Below are 17,787 nucleotides of genomic sequence, written 5' to 3'. Positions count from 1 at the left end.
GGGGTGGAAGAATACATTTTTCCCCTTGGGGAAAAGAAATGGTATACCACTTCTGGAGAACATAGTCCCACTGACAATATGTAGCTTTTTTGTCTTAAGTTCTTTCTGATTTGCAAGCTGGCATCCACACTGGTTTCTGCACCCATGTTCTAGTCTTCTTCCAATTATTGCTGTTTAATCAATTTTTCTTGATTTCTGTCAGGTGTAATGTCTCAGACTTCTTGTATTGCTTTCTTTCCTAAGTTATTTCATACTCTGGATTCTGTTGCTGGTTTGTCCCTACTCTCTATTTCCATGTAATAATTGACATTTACTTTCTTGGAATACTTCTAAAATTTTCCACATCCAAATTTCACCCCAGAATTCACAGAATTCTGAATGACTTTTTAAAAATCTGTAACCGCTCCGCAGTAAAAAATAAAGGAGTAAGCCCTGTGTGGGAGGAGTTGGTCCATGATGAGGAAGCCCACCGATTGGGGTCTTGCCCCCGAACTGACAAGCGGAGAGCACCAGCCGATTGGGCCCTCCACTTGACAGCCCACCTCCCTGACTGCCCACCCTCCTCCAGAGCCTGCCTTTGCCTGCCGGCCGCCAGTTCAAGCCTCACGCCCATCAAGGCACGTCACCACCCGACTGCCCTACCCTCCCATGTGGCACGCAGCCCGCTGGCCCCGCCATGCCCCGACTTTACCTGGAGCCCGACAAGCCGCTTGCCTGCCCGCATGCCTCCCCAACCACCCACCGCCCACCGCCCACCACAGCCTGCCTTCGCCTGCACGCCACGCTCCCACACCTGTATGCCACCACGTCGCCGCCCTTCCTTCCTCCTTTCTTCCTCTCTAATTGACTTCCATTCCCTCTCCCTTCATCTCTTTCTCTCTTCCTCCCTTTCTTTCTATCTATCTCTCTGGCTCTCTTCTTCCCTTACTTCTGCCCCTTCAGCCAAACACACCGCTACCACCCGCTGCATTTGGGGTGCAGCGGGCTTAATTTCTAGTATAAAATAAAATATAAAAACACTTTAGAAACCTTCTATTGTTACATTTTGTCAGACCAGAGCATTTGGTGACCCTGCAGATAGCGACTACAGCAACATGGGGAAAATGGTAGTATCCACATTCCCTTACCACAGGCCATTGGGCCAGGGCTGGGAGGCAGCTGGGATGGTGGCGATGTTATGCATAATCGGGAATTATTCCATTGCCCTATCACCACCAGCCTGGCCTTTCCATCCTGTGCATAATCAGTATTCCCTTCCTCTTAATCATAGTCACCCTATTAAATGTAAGCCTAATTTTAAAAAAGAAAACAAAAGAAAGACAACAAGGGTCCAGGGAGCATCACTGAATCTAGATTCAGCCTATCAAAAACCTGAAGTGCTGCTGTTCCAGGATAGGCTGAAGGTGAACTAAGGCTTTAAGTACTCCTTCAAAGATGGAAGCTCCACCTTTCTGGAACAGATAGCTCTTAAAAGCAGTGCACCTCATTATGGCAATGAGGATTGTCAAACAGTGCAGGAATACAGGCGGAGTCAGTTGAAAAGATGCTTCTGAAGCTGAAGCTGAAGCTGCCTGTGGAGTGGTGTTTGATTAATAGCTTATCTTGGAAGGCAGGGCTATTTCTCAAGGTTAGAGAGCTGACCTGTCTCTTGTGGATTCTCAAAAGCAGGAGTCTCCTGGAGCATCCCTAGATGTTGCCTATTGGGTTGACTCCAGGGCTGAATTTGCACTTACTTTGTTTATTCCATTGTGGATCCTGCTGAATCCAGATTGATTTGAACTTGGGTCTCTCCCCCCCCCCCCCCACTGAAACAGAAAAGTGTTCTGCACATGGTTAGGGAAGCTCGGGGGGGGGGGGAGCCAAGCGCAGCAGGAGCCTCTTTCATTCTTTTTCCTGAAGTGGGGGGAAGAGGATTGGAGATAGCAGAGGAGGGAGAAAAAAAACAAGAGGCAAATCTCTTCCAACAGAAGTTAGGGCTTCTGGAGCTTCTGCCAAGAGAAGTTAGGGCTCCCCTTTAAGGCAAGCTTGCAACCTGGGAACCTTAAACTGACACCCTGGCCAATCAAGGCTTCTCTACCACGGAGGCTCAGCAGCAAGTTTGGAACAGGCAGAGCTCTACATGCTTTCTCATGCCGATTTTTCAAATATTGAGGGTTTTATCCACTCTAGGATATCATGGGGGAAAAGTCACTCCAGGTCAATCATGCGTGTTGCAGAGGGAAAATTTAAATCGGACAGGATCAAAATGGAAATCGTACTCAGTGGACACGTCAGGGACTCAATTGATCTGGGATTGGAATAAAAGTTCCATGCAGATTTAGCCCAGGATGTCAGCCTCCTTCTCCAGAGAAGACCCAGTGAAGAGGAGCTAGCACTGTGACTAATGATGCCTAGCATTTTCAGCCTCCAGGAGGGACCTGGAGTTCTCCTAGAATTGTATCTTGGCTCCAGATTGTATTTTGGCTCCAGATTGTATCTTGGCTCCAGGAGATCAATTCCCCTGGATAAAATGGCAGCTTTGAAAGGTTAACCTCATGGCATTGTACCCTTCTGCAGTCCCCTTCCCAAGCTCCCCGTCCCACAAGGTTGTACCTCCAAATCTCTAGGAATTTCCCAAACCAGAATTAGCAACCACAGGAGGTCTGGGTACATTTTTTTAAAACCCTCAAGAGTCTATACAAAAGTACTCTTGCTTTAATTGTATGTATAGCTATAACTGTATTTGTTTATGTGATATTATGGACAGCTTCTGCTTAGTAAAACACCTCATGAAAATAGAATCATACGCAGTTATGCTGATTGCTTTTGTAGTGCTTTATCAATATGCATGTGCTTCAGAGAAAAAAAGGAGCAAATGAATAATGAATAATTATAATTATAATAATTATATTATAATGAATAATAAAAGTAGCAAATGAATTGCTGCAGCAATTGGTGCATTCTTCAGTTTGGGAAAAATAGAATACAAGGCAAAGTAAGCCTATGGAATGATAAAGGAATGGAAGGAGAAAGATCTATTTATCCCTAGCTGTTTCCTGCTTTTGCAGGACATGTAGCAGATGAAAGGGTTCTTAGCTGCTTTATCATTGATTGTAAATGAGAAAGGAAAATCTTTTCCTCATTCTGAGGGCCTTATTCTCAAATGCAGCCCACAGGACGACCCCTGAAAGTAACATACATATACATACCAGGTCCTGCTCATGTGTGAAAAAGAGCATCAAGGAGGTACACTGGATGCACCTTCACCAGCCTGCTTCCTTGTCCAAGGCCTCCCCTAGTACTTCCCATCAGGTTCTAGTGACATGTGAAACAACTAATAAGCAAAGGCAGCTACTATCACTTTGCTGCTCAGCCAGTTGATTGATCCCCCCCAATGGCCACAGCCTCTCAAGTTCTACCATCGATTGCTATGGGGCCCAAGGAGTCCCACGGATATGCTCCCACAGCCTTGGCAGTCTGCGAAAAACACATCTTTCTGCATCAGTTCTGCCTTGCTTCATCTCTCCCACCTCTTCCCCAGCTATCTGGATTTTTTTAAAATAGAAAAATGTGTTAAATTTCTTGCACACAGTTCAGCAACTGCCTTCCATGAGCACAGCTAAATCCCATGGTGATTGGTTGTCTGCAGCCCAATTTATTGTGCTCCTTTCCTCAATAAACAGTCAAGGTAAAGCATGGAACAATTTTTCTTATCTATTGCTAGCTGCTCAATTTCCATGGGGGTGGTAGCACTACTTCATAGCTGGCGCATATGCTTTTTTTCCCTGCTGCATGCTCTAAAATTGAAATTTTGAGCTGTTTATAAATAAATAAAACCCACAGTAAGATATTTGCATAATTACTTTTCAAGGTAATGAGTGAGACAAGAGGCCAAAACATAAACGCTGAATATCTTCTGAGCAGTCTGTGCCACTAAATAAACACACAGCTCATGTAAGTACCAAGCTGTAGGGCAGTCTGAGTAGCACATAATTTATTTAGGGGACAATGAACAATCTATTTGAATTAGATGCCACACCAAAGGGAACACATGAAAGACATATAGGTAATTGAATATTAGATGAAGCATTATTGCAATTCAGAAATGTTTGTCTCTTGGAATCTCTATTGCCAGCCACATCATTAAAGAAGGTCTCCTATATAACAAAGGTGTTTATAACATTATGCCTACTCTAAAGCTGTGAGCTTATTGGTTAAAACAGGATGCCTGAATGAGGCAATCTCCACTGAAAGGAAGTAATCAAGAGCTTTGTGATACGCTCAGATAATCATTCAAACAAGCCTTCTTCAGAGATGATAGCATTGATTCATTTGGCCTGAATTGTCTGAATCTAGATACCTTCTTCTGCCATTTGTTCTCATGACTGGAATCTTCTTTTTGAGCTCATGCTGTAATGATCAAAGTGGATATATGTTCATCTGCTTTGTTTTTAAAAGTACATATTTTGAATGCATATCACTCAGGAAAGGAAGTATACAGTTTACCACTCTATTACAATGGCGGAGTGAAAAGATGAAATAGATCTTGGGAAAACCTATGTCTGAGTAAACATACTTAAATTGTGATTAAAGTCTCCGGTGTTTTGTAGGACTGCTTTCCTCTGGCACACACACACACACAGAAATGCATGTACAAAGGCTCTAATTGCATTTATTTCCTTTTACAAACCCAATGAGTGCATGAGAGCCTAATAGCAATTCATGATATTGTTCCCTGATGCCCTCTCCATCCCTGTCCTAAGCCAGTTCCATGGTACATCTGTCTGCACCCCAAATTGGTTAGCCAGCTGTTTGGAGGCCATGGTGGCCTGGCTCATGTGCAGTTGACTGAAGTTGAATCCAGCTAAGACAGTGGTCCTCTGGCTGAGTTGCATGCCCCAGTTGAGTCAGTGCAACTCTTGGCCCTCATCAGTATCTAGTTAAGAGCTTTGGCCTCCATCAAGAGCCTGGGTGTGATCTTGGACTCCTCTTTATCTGTGGAGACCCAGGCCAAAACATTGCCCATCAGGCTTTTTACCACATTCTCCAGGTGTGGCAACTGTCACCATGTCAACATCCAACCAGCCACTGTGATCCACGCAACAGTCACTCTCAGATTAGACTGCTCCAGTTTGCTCTGTGCAGGACTGCCCTTGAAGCTGTTTTGGATGCTTCAAACAGTCCAGAATGCAGCTACACAGATCCTCAAGGGGATCCAATGGAGAATACACATTCGTCCTGTGGTCTCTCAGCTGCAGTAGTTTCAGACTGAGGACCAAATGTAAGGTGACCAGATTTTAACATTGGTAACCTAATATCTAATATCCATCTATTGATCAGTTGTTTTGCCAGAGAGGAGGTAGCCCTTCTGGAATTGTTTGATTTTTAACTTAAATTGTTTGTATTTTAGGATTTTGCATGTCAATTTTACTGTTTAATTGTTTACTGTTATATGAGCCCTCGGGGAAGGGCAGCATACAAATACAATTCATTAAAAAGAAAACATGCTTAATCCTAATAGATCTGGAAGCATTTTGTCTGCTGTGTACCACAGTTACAGAATGTGCACATAAGAAGATCTTTTGTGGATCATAGTAGTAGGGTTGCCAACCTCCAGGCATTGACTGGAGCTCTCCCACTATTCAATTAAATCTCCAGGCAGAGTCAATTCACCTAGAGAAAATGGTTGCTTTGGAGGATGGACTGTATGGCATCCTACCACATTGAAAACCCTCCCCAAACCCCTCCCCTCTTAGGCTCCACCTTCAGAATCTCAAATTATTTCCCAATCCAGAACTGGTAGCCCAAGACCAGTGGTCCATCTAGTCGAGCATCCTGTCTCACATGTTGGTCAACAAGTTATTCTGGAGGGCTGACAACAGGACATAGAGGCTGCTATATTGTCTAAAGTTTTCTCCTGGTGCTGATGGCATACTTGTGCAGTGGCATACTGCAACTGAATGACTTTCCTACCAACTTGCAGTGGGCCCCCCATGCTCCCCACTCTCCCCCATTGCTACTGCTACTGCGCAGCACACTGGGCTATTCCAGCCCCAGTGTTGTGTGTGTGTGCTATGTCATGGCAGTTCACCTACACCAGGGGATTCCCTCCCCCATGCGTACATTGGAAGTGGAGAGGCATGCCACCCCGGCACAAGGACCCAGCAGCGGCCCGTGTATAATGCTTCTCACAACATATAACAAATAATTGTTTTTCTATGGAATATTTACAATGTTTTAGTGTTTTGGAAATGAAAACATCAGCTAAAAGAACTACAGATATGAGGCTGGTTTCTGATTTGGGCAGAATTCCCTTAACTCTAGCAGTCACTGGATAATGGTCAATGGATAATGGCCACAGGAGTCACCTCAGCATTTTTTCCAGCCTGTAAAACTTCTCAGAGTCAAATCAAGATTCAAAACACTTAAGGAATATTTTAACGGACCCAAATGGTTAAAAATCTGACATTAAAGAGAAAGTTTTAAAGTTCTATTAAATGTCTATTACTGCCTCATATATATAGGTTTAATTTATGGGAATTAAATTAAAATGCTGAGATCTGGAAGCCCTCATTTTAGTCCTTAATTCTAGGACAGTACACAGTTTGAGGATTGAAACATATGGGCATGTGTTCTACCGTGACCTAGAGATGTCTAACAGGAGAATATTATCTGATTGCCCACTGCTCATATAAATGCAAGTACACATCTAGGAGATTAATATTTGCAACCTCAAATCTCCAGAATTTATAGACTCACTATTGGTTATTATGATGTGGAGAAAACCAGTGAACTCCATTAAAACGACTGATGAGTATGCTAGAAGAGACACAGACAATCATGGTTTTTCTTTAGAAGATGCTTTTAAAATATGTTTATATAAAAACCTCAGGACAGAATGGAGAGAAATATTGTTCTATGGTGGTTGTTTTTTTAAATATATGAAATGCAGTATTGGTATTGGTGAAAAGGTGGGGCTTTTGAATTTAGAAAACCCAAAACTAGTGGTTCAAAAATTTACGTATGGAATAGTGATCTTCCTGTCCTACAGTACTTAGATTTGGGGAAATCCAATGATATTGATGGTTAATGGACAGTAGATGTAGGGGAGCCAAGGGTATTGGCTGTTTCTCCCTGCAAGAAATCCAATCTTCTCCAGCTTTGCCAATAAAACGCTGACACTAGAGGGCCTCTATGTTGTTCTGTTATAGGGATATCTCATAAGAGCATAGTCCTCAATTCATTCACCCTCTTACAGCTTGGAGATCCAGTTACTACTCACTTCCCTCATCTGCATCTTCTCAGGGCTCAGGTCCTGCTCCGGATTCTGTCATTGCTGTCACTAGACACTCTGTCCTTGCCACAAGTTAGGCTTTGGGAGGCACAGTTCCTCAGCAAGTAACCTGCTGCTCTCATACACCAGAATGTCGCCTCCAGGACTGCTGACTCCTAGGGGTTTGGGGGATGGTGCCTAGGGAAAGCAACATTTGGGAAGGGAAAGTATCATAGAGTCCACCTTCCAAAGGAGGCAGTTTGGTGTAGTGGTTAGCAGCATATTCTGCACTCCCCCACATGCAGCCAGCTGGATGACCTTGGCCTCACCACAGCACTGATAAAGCTGTTCCGACCGAGAAGTAATATCAGGGCTCTCTCTGCCTCACCTACCTCACAGGGTGTCTGTTGTAGGGAGAGGAAAGGGAAGGCGACTGTAAGCTGCTGTGAGACTCCTTCAGGTAGAGAAATGTGGCTTATAAGAACCACTCTTCAAAGAAGTCTGGAGCTGTAATTTTGGGAGATCTCCAAGTACTTTGCTGACCATTATTTTTCCTCTTTTACTTGACTGACTTTTTTGTTGTACTTATTTTGGTTATGTTACTGATCCTTGAGATGTTTATCTTTTCTCTTTGAATCTTCTCATATATTATTTTCCCCCTCTTTCTTATGTAAATAGATTTTTAAATACATGCAATTTCAAAAATCTATATACACAGGAAAGAGGGGAAAACATGATGAAAACAAGCTATTCATTGACTGTCCCTTCTTTCTGTTTCTTAAATTGCTTGAGTGAGTTTTCTCTCCATATTTTAATAATTCTTTATCTATCTCCTTTTACCGGTCTGGTTACTATGCTTATTATTCAACATAAACAACTTTAGTTTTCTTCATCTTAACAGAAATACCAAGCCTCCATTTTTTATACTTTTGAACTTTTGGGGGGGGGAATAGAATCTAGTTTTCATATATCTTTTCTGTCTTTTTTTCCCTCTCAGTTCACTTCATATTAATTTTGTTTCTATGACTGGCTCTTTATTTTCTTCTTTTTGTGACTCTGTGGGGGTTCTTTTCTGATCTAGATAATTTATTCATCTCTAATCTTTAGTTTCTTGTATTTTCTGTGCTCTTAATCAAGTTTTTTTTTCCTTTGACCTATTTCTTTGGTTAACCTTCCATCTTATTGTATTGTTATCTCCATATAGCTCATCTTCTAAAGCTAGTTTGGTAAATGAATTTCTTAATATTTCTTCTGAGATTTCACTTCCCATTTCTTCTGTTTCCTTGTTCCTTGTTTTTTCTTTTCAACATTCATCACTCTTCATTTATTGTCTTTTCATTTTCTACTGTCAAATTTTAAATATTTATTCATTTTTTGTATACTAGTTCATTCTCTGATCCTGAATTAATTATTGTAATGGTCTTTTATTTCATCCTCCCTATTCTCCCATGGTATTTTTTTCTTTTTTGCAATTTGTTGCCTGCCCGGTTTTTTTCACACACATGTTTCTTCACTTCCAAAATCTCTTTGCTGATTTATCTTTTCTTTTTCCCATTTCTTATTCATTTTTAGACTCTGTTTCTTATCTTCAAATGTATTCATTCTCTTGCTTCTACTAATCCTTTATCTGATTTCTCAATTTCTGTAGTCATCTGGTTCTTCATCACACATTAAACCCTATAGTCCTATATCTATTTCACATCTTTATTTTTTTTTTCATTTCCTGCTCTTTCTCTATGGTGACATTTACTAACAGATATTTATTCCATTGATTCTCTTACATATGGGCAGAAGAAGGAACCCTGAAAGGCTCATTTATTTATCTGCATATTTTTCTGTTCTTCCTTCAGTTTTTAGGGTTTTAAAAATTATTTAAAAATGTATCTGTTTTTATTAGATTGTAAGCACATGTGGATAGGCCTTGTCCTGTGTGTGGGCATGAGGCAGGATTGCTGTTTCATTCTGATAAAGTTGGAATATAAATAACATAAATAAATTTCAGAGTGGTGCCATGTTAATCTACAGCAGACAAAAAAACAAAGTCTTTAAAGTCTAACCCAGTCAAACCAGGGTTATGATGCATTCAGAGTGGAAATGGAAAACTTCCAACAAGAAATACATCACACAAACATTCAAAGAGGGATTAGTTTATGCACAGGGGAAAAAAAGACTGAGTATTGTTTTCTTCAGGGCAATGGGATACACCTAACTCAGATTACTGAAACGTTGAGCCTTTATAAAAGCACTTTCTCCCATTTTCTTCCCCTTGTATGTGTATGTGTGCATATGCTAACACAATCATGTGTGTACATATTTCTTCCAACTCATGGTAACACTTTGTGTTTCAGATTAACTGTACTCTACCTCATCAAAGCTTACAACACAATATGTTTGTTAGTATTTAGAGTGCTGCATGATTATTAATGTTTTTCTTTTGTTTCACAAGTTATTATGGTGACAGTAACAATCTACATCCAGTTCTATTCTATTTGTCTCCTGAAATCCCTTTATTTTCCATTACTTTGCACTTCTACAAACATGATCTATCACAAATGGAATAGAAACCTGAATGATGTAACTTTGGTCATGCTGTTCTTTCCTGACCCTCAACCATCCATTTTCTCTAGTGTGTGCAAAGAAATGCAAATGTTTGCACTCCCCATCCAACTTCACAGCACATGGTTGGCTCCTAGAATGAGCATTTCACTTTATCTGAGTAAAAGTATTTCCCAGGAGGAGGCGGGGGACAACATGGATTTAAACTGAAGGAAACAGGCAGACAAAGCTCCACAAAGCTCAGTAAACCATGCCCATCTATGTATACAATCAATAAACACTGACCATACACCAAGAGCCAATCCCATCCCTGAAAACAGGTTTTTCCAGTTTCTCAGCATTCATTCACAATTTCTAATTGCAGTACAAAAGACTACAAAATGGTAATGCAGATATAAAATGAATGTATATAAAAGATGCAGAAGAATCCAGTTTAAAAGGATATCATACTTGGCTATACCTCTACTGCACAGGAAACAATGAGTGCAAAGAGGGCCATTTTATAAAATAAAAACAATAGTTAAACAAAAGCACATAAATAAACAAAATACAGGCACAAAAAACACACAGGAAGGAGGGTCAGTGAGTTAACACCAAATCAAACAGATGGGTCGTCATCCACTGACAGAAGACAGAACCAGGCCTTAGTATGTTACATTATACTTTAAAAACATATACAGATATGGTTATGTTGATCCCCCCCCCCTTTCTAAAAATGTCTGAAGATGGGCCTGGGAAGGGGAAGCAGCCCCAGGTGAGCATGTACACAGCTATGCTTCCCAACCATATTTTGCTTGATTGCACCACTTCTGGGGTTTCTTGAAGCCTGAATAGTTTTTCAGGGGTTTCTAAACATTAACAAAGTTGAGAATGGCTGGTAGTAGTGGTTAGGAGTGGCATCTTCTAATATGGCAAAAGGGGTTTGATTCCCCACTCCTCCATATGCAGCCAGCTGGTTGGCCTTGAGCTCATCACAGCCCTGATAGTGATCTTCTGTCTGAGCAGTCCTATCAGGGCTCTCTCAGTCTCACCTACCTCACAAGGTACCTGTTGTGCGGAAAGGAAGAGAAGATGATTGCAAGCCACTATGAGACTCCTTCAGGCACCGAAAACCAGTTCTTCTTCTTAGCTGAGGGTGAAAAACAACCACAGAGAAAGGGATTTATCTTCTCTCCAACCTCTTAGTATATTCCCATCTTGCCTTGAGGCTCACCAGCCATGCTCAGAGCTTCTGTGCCTTTATAATGAAGAAGTTAATGATATATTGAATGAGGACTGGAATATGCTATTATTATATAGTTGCACAGAAGAATGTGAGTTTCATAACTGATGTAGAAATCCTTCATTCACATAGATGTAAGTATTTTTGCACATTTGGTAATTTTGATATAGAATAAGAATACAGAATCAGTTTCATTGGGATTATAATTGTAGCAACAATGGGAAGAAAATGGAACAGTGATTATTTTTATTACCCTCACTATTATCAAAGTAGATATAATATAAAGGTAAAGGTGAAGGTATCCCCTATACAAACACTGGGTCATGTCTGACCCTTGGGGTGATGTCCTCTAGCGCAGTGGTCCCCAACCTTTTTATCACCGGGGAACACTCAATGCCTTTTACTGAGGTCCAGTGTGTGTGGGGGGGTAGTTTACTCCTCTACTCTCAACCACTGCCCTAGCGCTCTCTGATTGCTATGGTAATGTTTTAACTTCCCTTCAAAATAAGATACAGACACGCCACAACAATGAAGTGTGCTGTAAAGGGCTGGGGGGGATGAAGTAAAGGGCCAGGGGGGGGGAGAAGGCATCCTTCGGGGCCCACCTCCAATTAGTCTAAGGACCACATGTGGTCCGCAGCCCACAGGTTGGGGGCCGCTACTCTAGTGTTTTCATGGCAGAGTCAATACGGGATGGTTTGCCAGTGCCTTCCACAGTCATTACCATTTACCCCACAGCATTTTACCAACCTCGGAAGGATGGAAGGTTGAGTCAACCTTGAGCCAGCTGCTGGGATTAAACTCCCAGCCTCATGGGCAGATAGCTTCAGACAGCATTTCTGCTGCATTACCACCCTGCGCCACAAGAGGCTCTTAGATATAATATACTGGACACCAAAAAGAGTAGAAGTGGATGTTGAACAGGAAAATCCTGAGGGTTTTAAAAAATCATGCCACCTTAGACTGTGCCTTCTGAAGAAAGTATAATGGCAGGCAATAGTACTTCACAGGTGTGCAAAAGAAGAATATACAAGGTGAAATCGTATGAGCAGTCCTAAATAGATCTACTCAGAATCCTGGTTGCCTATTCAATGAGGCTTTCTCCCAGGAAAGTATTTTTTGGATTGCACTGTGTTTGATTAGCAGTGTGGCAGTTCTGCCAAGGAAGACATGACTCGTTTTTTGCATTAATATAGCAGGATTTCGAAGAGACAGAGGAACTAGAGATCAAATTGCCAACATATGCTGGACCATGGAGAAAGCTACAGTGTTCCAGAAGAACATTTACATCTGCTTCATTGACTATGCTAAAGCCTTTGATTGTGTGGAGCACAACAAACTGTGGCAAGTTCTTAAACAGATGGGCATACCAGAGCATCTTATCTGTCTCTTGAGAAACCTATATGCAGGTCAAGAAGCAATAGTGAGAACCGGGCATGGAATCACTGGTTGGTTCAAAATTGAGGGCCATTCCACACCGGGATCCATGTAGCAAATTGTTTGCTGAACGAAAAATCGTCATTTTAAATAGTGGAATTCGGCGTAACACATACCTGCCTTTGTAATTGAATCCAGTTGCGTTTCTATCGTTTCCCACAGGGTTCCGGTCTCTTCAAAAACTGCTAGAAAGGAAGCGCTATTGCTAAGCTGTGTCCCGCCCCTGGCCGTCAAGCAGCCAATGGACGGCCGTTAGCATGCTCCCAAACAGCCCCTTTCCCTTTAAGGAAGGTTTAAAAAAAAACACACCAGTTGCAATGAATATGCGTTGATTCGTTGCAACTGAGAGACCCATCCAGCTAGCAGGTGATGTTTGAGCTGCCGTTTCATCGTTGCCACGCTCCCCCCAAGTGGAAAAAAAAATCCCCCCCTCACGGGCACAATTTTCGGCCAAAAACAGTGTGAAAAATAAAGTGAAAATAAACCAGCAAACGGGCCTCTGCGATGCTTGTGCTCGGTGACTTTAAACAGAGGGGCTGCAGCCAGGGAAGCCTCACTGGGTAAACGAAGGCTCGCTGGTGCGTTGATCTCCGCTCGCTTGGAGAAAAAAAAATGGTGATCGCTTCGCCGGAAGATCAGAGGAGAGAGTCAGGGGGAGGGACTTTGCAGAAACCGCAACAATGGTAACGCACAGAACTTTCGTGCTAGTGTTGCAGATTGGTTGCAGGAGTGTAGCGCTTTCCGGAGGGTGAATCCACTTTTTGGGATTTCCCTGAAAGCGCTACAACGAAGCGCTTTTTGCAGATCGGTTTAAGGAGTGTTGCAGATTCTCAATGACGTTGTGCATAATGGCAAAACTGTAGCAATTTCAATTAGTAACCATTGTGCTATTTTGGACGAATGTGGAATGGCCCTGAGAAAGGAGTTTGGCAAAGCTGTACACTGTCATTTTGCATATTTAACTTGTATGTGGAGCACATCATGAGAAAGGTCAGGTTAGATGAGTCACAAATTGGGATCAAGATTGCAGGGAGAAATATCAACAACCTCAGATATGCAGATGATACCACTCTAACGGCAGAAAGTGAAGAGGAACTAAAGAGCCTTTTGATGTGGGTGAAGGAGGAAAGTGCAAAAGTTGGCGTGAAACTCAACATCAAGAAAACGAAGATCATGGCATCCAGCCCTCTCAATTCCTGGCAAATAGATGGGGAAGAAATGGAGGTAGTAACAGATTTTATTTTCCTGGGCTCCAAGATCATTGCAGATGGGGTCTGTAGCAAAGAAATTAAAATATGCTTACACCTGGGGAGGAAAGCCAGCTGCACCCTGATTGGCCCTGCCCCTACAGCTTCCGCTCTCCCTGTCTGAGTTGGAATAGGGTCTCTCAGGGTGCAGCCAGCTGCACTCTGATTGTCCCTGCCCATACAGCTTCCGCCCTCCCTCACCGAGCCCTCACCCCTTGCCTCACAGACGTACATGGTTGTTAGAGCCAGGCACATCTGTGACTCCGCTGTTCCACTTGCAGGGCCCCAAGTAAGTGGCCCGGCCAGGAAGTGGGGGAGAGGGAGTGCTTCCCAAAGGCCTGGAAAGCACACCTAGGGCCTTGCAGAGGCCCTAGATGTGCTTCCCAGGCCCCCGGGAAGCCATCTAGCCACAGGTGGGGGGGAGCAAAGGGAGTGCTTCCCAAATGCCTGGAAAGCACACCCTAGGGACTCAGGGGCCAGTCCCCTGGAAAGTTATCCAGCCACGAGGGGGCCTGGGGGAGAGGGAGCACTTCCCGGGGGCCTGACAAGCATGTGTGCTTGCCAGGGCCCCGGGAAGCACTCCCTCTCCCCCATCCCCTCTTGCCCTCAGCACTTCCTAGCGGCCTGGAAAGCAGCCAGGAAGCTCATGGGGAGGATCCTTTCAAAGCCCGTTCTTATGAACGGGCTTTGAAGCTAGTATTTATATAAAATGTAGCATTGCCTATACATAAAATATGTAGTAATTAGAGAACTTAAGGGGTATACACAGAATAAATAAGTCATAAACAAAGATAAGTGGAAATAATCATACCTACTGTTCGCCTTCTGATATAATGGCTTTTCTGCATAGGGTGTAAATATAGATTAGGGTTTTATTTGTGATGCTACATCCTACTTCATTCAATCATTCCCTGTGTGTGGATAGAATTTGATTATACTTAGCATCTGACTGATTGCCACCACCCCCGCCAAATCAAACTGACTAATGAGTCTAGTTTCAGGTTCAGTTTCTTGCGATGTTCTGCCACACATGAATTATCTGTAGCAATTTCACTGACACTATACTTCCTCTTTCTATGGTATTTTCCACATATGCCATGTCTTATTGTCCGGATAGCAAATATTATAGATGGAAAGTCCTAATTTGCAGCAAGGGATTGAACCAAATAGCCTCTCAGTTTCATTCACTTCCATGGTGTTACGCTTTTGTTATATAGATTTATATGGGAGACATAATAGAACAATTATTTCATTTTATCTCTTTGCAGCATAACCACCTTGAAAACACCCACTGTACTGTATGTGTCGAAACATCTCTGTAGGGTAATTCAGAATGTAAACATTGGTAAACAGTAACCATTCCTTACCTGGAAGGCTGCGTCTTTCCAACCCAATAGGGGATGAATCAAGTAAGTATAAACATCACTAATTGGAAAATGAAAAGTTGTCAGGTATTTACTAGCAGAACAGATAGAAGAAGAGGGTTTTATAACCCATTTTTCACTACCCGAAGAAGTTTCAAGGGAGTACAACTACCTTCCTTTTGGCTCCCCTCTACAGGTGACAATTTGCTTGATGGTAATTAAAGGCTAATTATTTTGTGCTGGCAACTGGTCATCAGGTGATCTCTATTGCAATTTTAGAAAAGAAGCAGTACGAGGTAACTTAAAAAAAAGAGAGTTTCAAACACTGGTTGGATGATTCACAGCAAATGTTTTATTTTCTTTCTTATGTTACAGTTTTATTAGATTCCAGACACTGGTTCTATTGAAGCACATGGATGAGTAATCACTGTGGCTAACATTTGTTTTTGAATATTTCCTCTTGGATGACAGATAAATTGTTCAAAGTTCTTTCTGAAACTAGTTCTGAGATGCTTTGTGATTCTAGTTCATGTCTCTTTGTCTGCTCTGCTCTGAGAGAGACCTGTGGTTCTTGATCAACATACAGCCTACAGAAAATACTTCACATTTTAGAATACTCACAACTTCCTTTTTTTTTTCATTTTTAGCCATTGTTTGTGAAGTGGCTTTTCCATCAAGTGCTGTGAGAAATTATATGTCACAGATTAATGTTCTTTACTCAAAGCATGTAAGGAAGTACAATACTTTTTGTTCAAAAGCATATTTCTGTTAATTATAAGGTGGTAGTATAAAGGAAGAGCCTCCTGTGGCGCAGAGTGGTAAGGCAGCAGACATGCAGTTTGAAAGCTCTGCCCATGAGGCTGGGAGTTCAATCCCAGCAGCTGGCTCAAGGTTGACTCAGCCTTCCATCCTTCCGAGGTCGGTAAAATGAGTACCCAACTTGCTGGGGGGGTAAATGGTAATGACTGGGGAAGGCACTGGCAAACCACCCCATATTGAGTCTGCCATGAAAACGCTAGAGGGCGTCACCCCAAGGGTCAGACATGACTCGGTGCTTGCACAGGGGATACCTTTACCTTTACCTTTTAGTATAAAGGAAAGAGGCAGTGTTGTCCTTGGGGTAGGGATACACAAATATGCCTTTTTATTCATTTTTATGTGGTCACATCCCTACTTCCTTTGCCTATATTTGTTGTTGATATTTCTGATTTGTTGTTTCTTTCATAGAATTTTATACTATTTTCTCATTGATAGACAGTTTTTGTATAACATTATACATCTGCTTTTGTATACATAACCAATACAAAAGGAAGGATTAATTTTAACAGTCATATTTCTATAAAATGTATTAATTTGTGGACCTGAAAAGAAGATGTCAGCAGTTTCTCCCACCTCTCTGACTCTATGATAAGGAAACTTTTAAAATGAGATTTGAAAACTGAACACATCAAAATTTCAAACAAATGTCAACTCGAGAGGAAGGATCTTCTGCAGTTGTGCTTATATGAGGAAGGGCACAGCTAGTAGAAAGAGGCATATGCCATCCATTTAGAAAATGCCTCCGACATTATCAGAATCCCTACAGAAGTATACAATGGGCTGTTACTTTATGGAGAAAATTGCTAAACTTCTCCTATTCCCTAATGGGTAAGGCCTGGATGCAGTTTGTGAGTATGCAGGGAAAGCATACTGTACAATTCCAACAATTCTTTATGAATTTTATCTTTATTTCTCATGTTCTAGGGTACAGACAAAGCATTAGAACTATGTTCCAAAGGTAAATGGAACATTTCTTTAATTAAATAATTGTAGTACCATTGCTTTAATTCATTCATTCATTCATTCATTCACTTTTATATACTGCCCTCCCCGAAGGCTCAGTGCGGGTTACATAGAACTGAAAACTGTACAAGAAACCATACATATAAATAACTATAACACTGATATTATTAACTAATAATAACAGGATAACAGGATAACATTAAGCAAAACATTAAACAATAATTCAAGGTCTAGGAGTCTTGATGGATTTCTGGGGGGGGGGGCAGGGGCCCTGCAGATGTTGTTGATTGTGCCTGGCCTCAGCCAAATGCCTGTTAGAAGAGCTCTCTTTTGCATCTTCATGTGTTGCTTTCAAACTGGAATGCTCACATCTTTTCCTTGATTATTTCAAAATATAATGGGCATAGACCCATCCCAATAGGTTTTCCTCCAGTTGAATTGAAGAATAGCACAAAAGCATACCTCCTTCCCTCAATTCTCAATAGACAGACATTGTGGATTTGGCTTTAGAATGACATTTACTATATACCGTCATATGTGTTTTTGCTTTGATTTACAACACCAATTACAAGATACCCAATGAGTTTTAATAACTTGTATTTTAGTCACTCAGGAATTTGAGAGATTAAGTCAATGAACAGGAGCTATCCAGCAACAATTACTACATGATAAATTACTTTAGCTTATGGTGTTTCATGAAAGCAAAAGGAGGATTTAAATTAAAATGTCATGCTATGGCCATGTTACCAGAAGTTTAGTCATCAATCATCAAAACTACATTCATAGTTTTGGGCAGCAGAAAAACTAAACAGTGTGATGTTTACAGATGTTTTACACAAGACTGACAGTGTATGCTATTTGTTTGTGCTGAGTTGAATCTGGAGAGTGCATCATAAATATTTTGGTCCTGTGGGGGGATTTGTAACA

This window comes from Paroedura picta, chromosome 8 (assembly GCF_049243985.1).
Source record: "Paroedura picta isolate Pp20150507F chromosome 8, Ppicta_v3.0, whole genome shotgun sequence".
Lineage (NCBI taxonomy): Eukaryota > Metazoa > Chordata > Lepidosauria > Squamata > Gekkonidae > Paroedura > Paroedura picta.
This window is presented reverse-complemented; position numbering follows the sequence as displayed.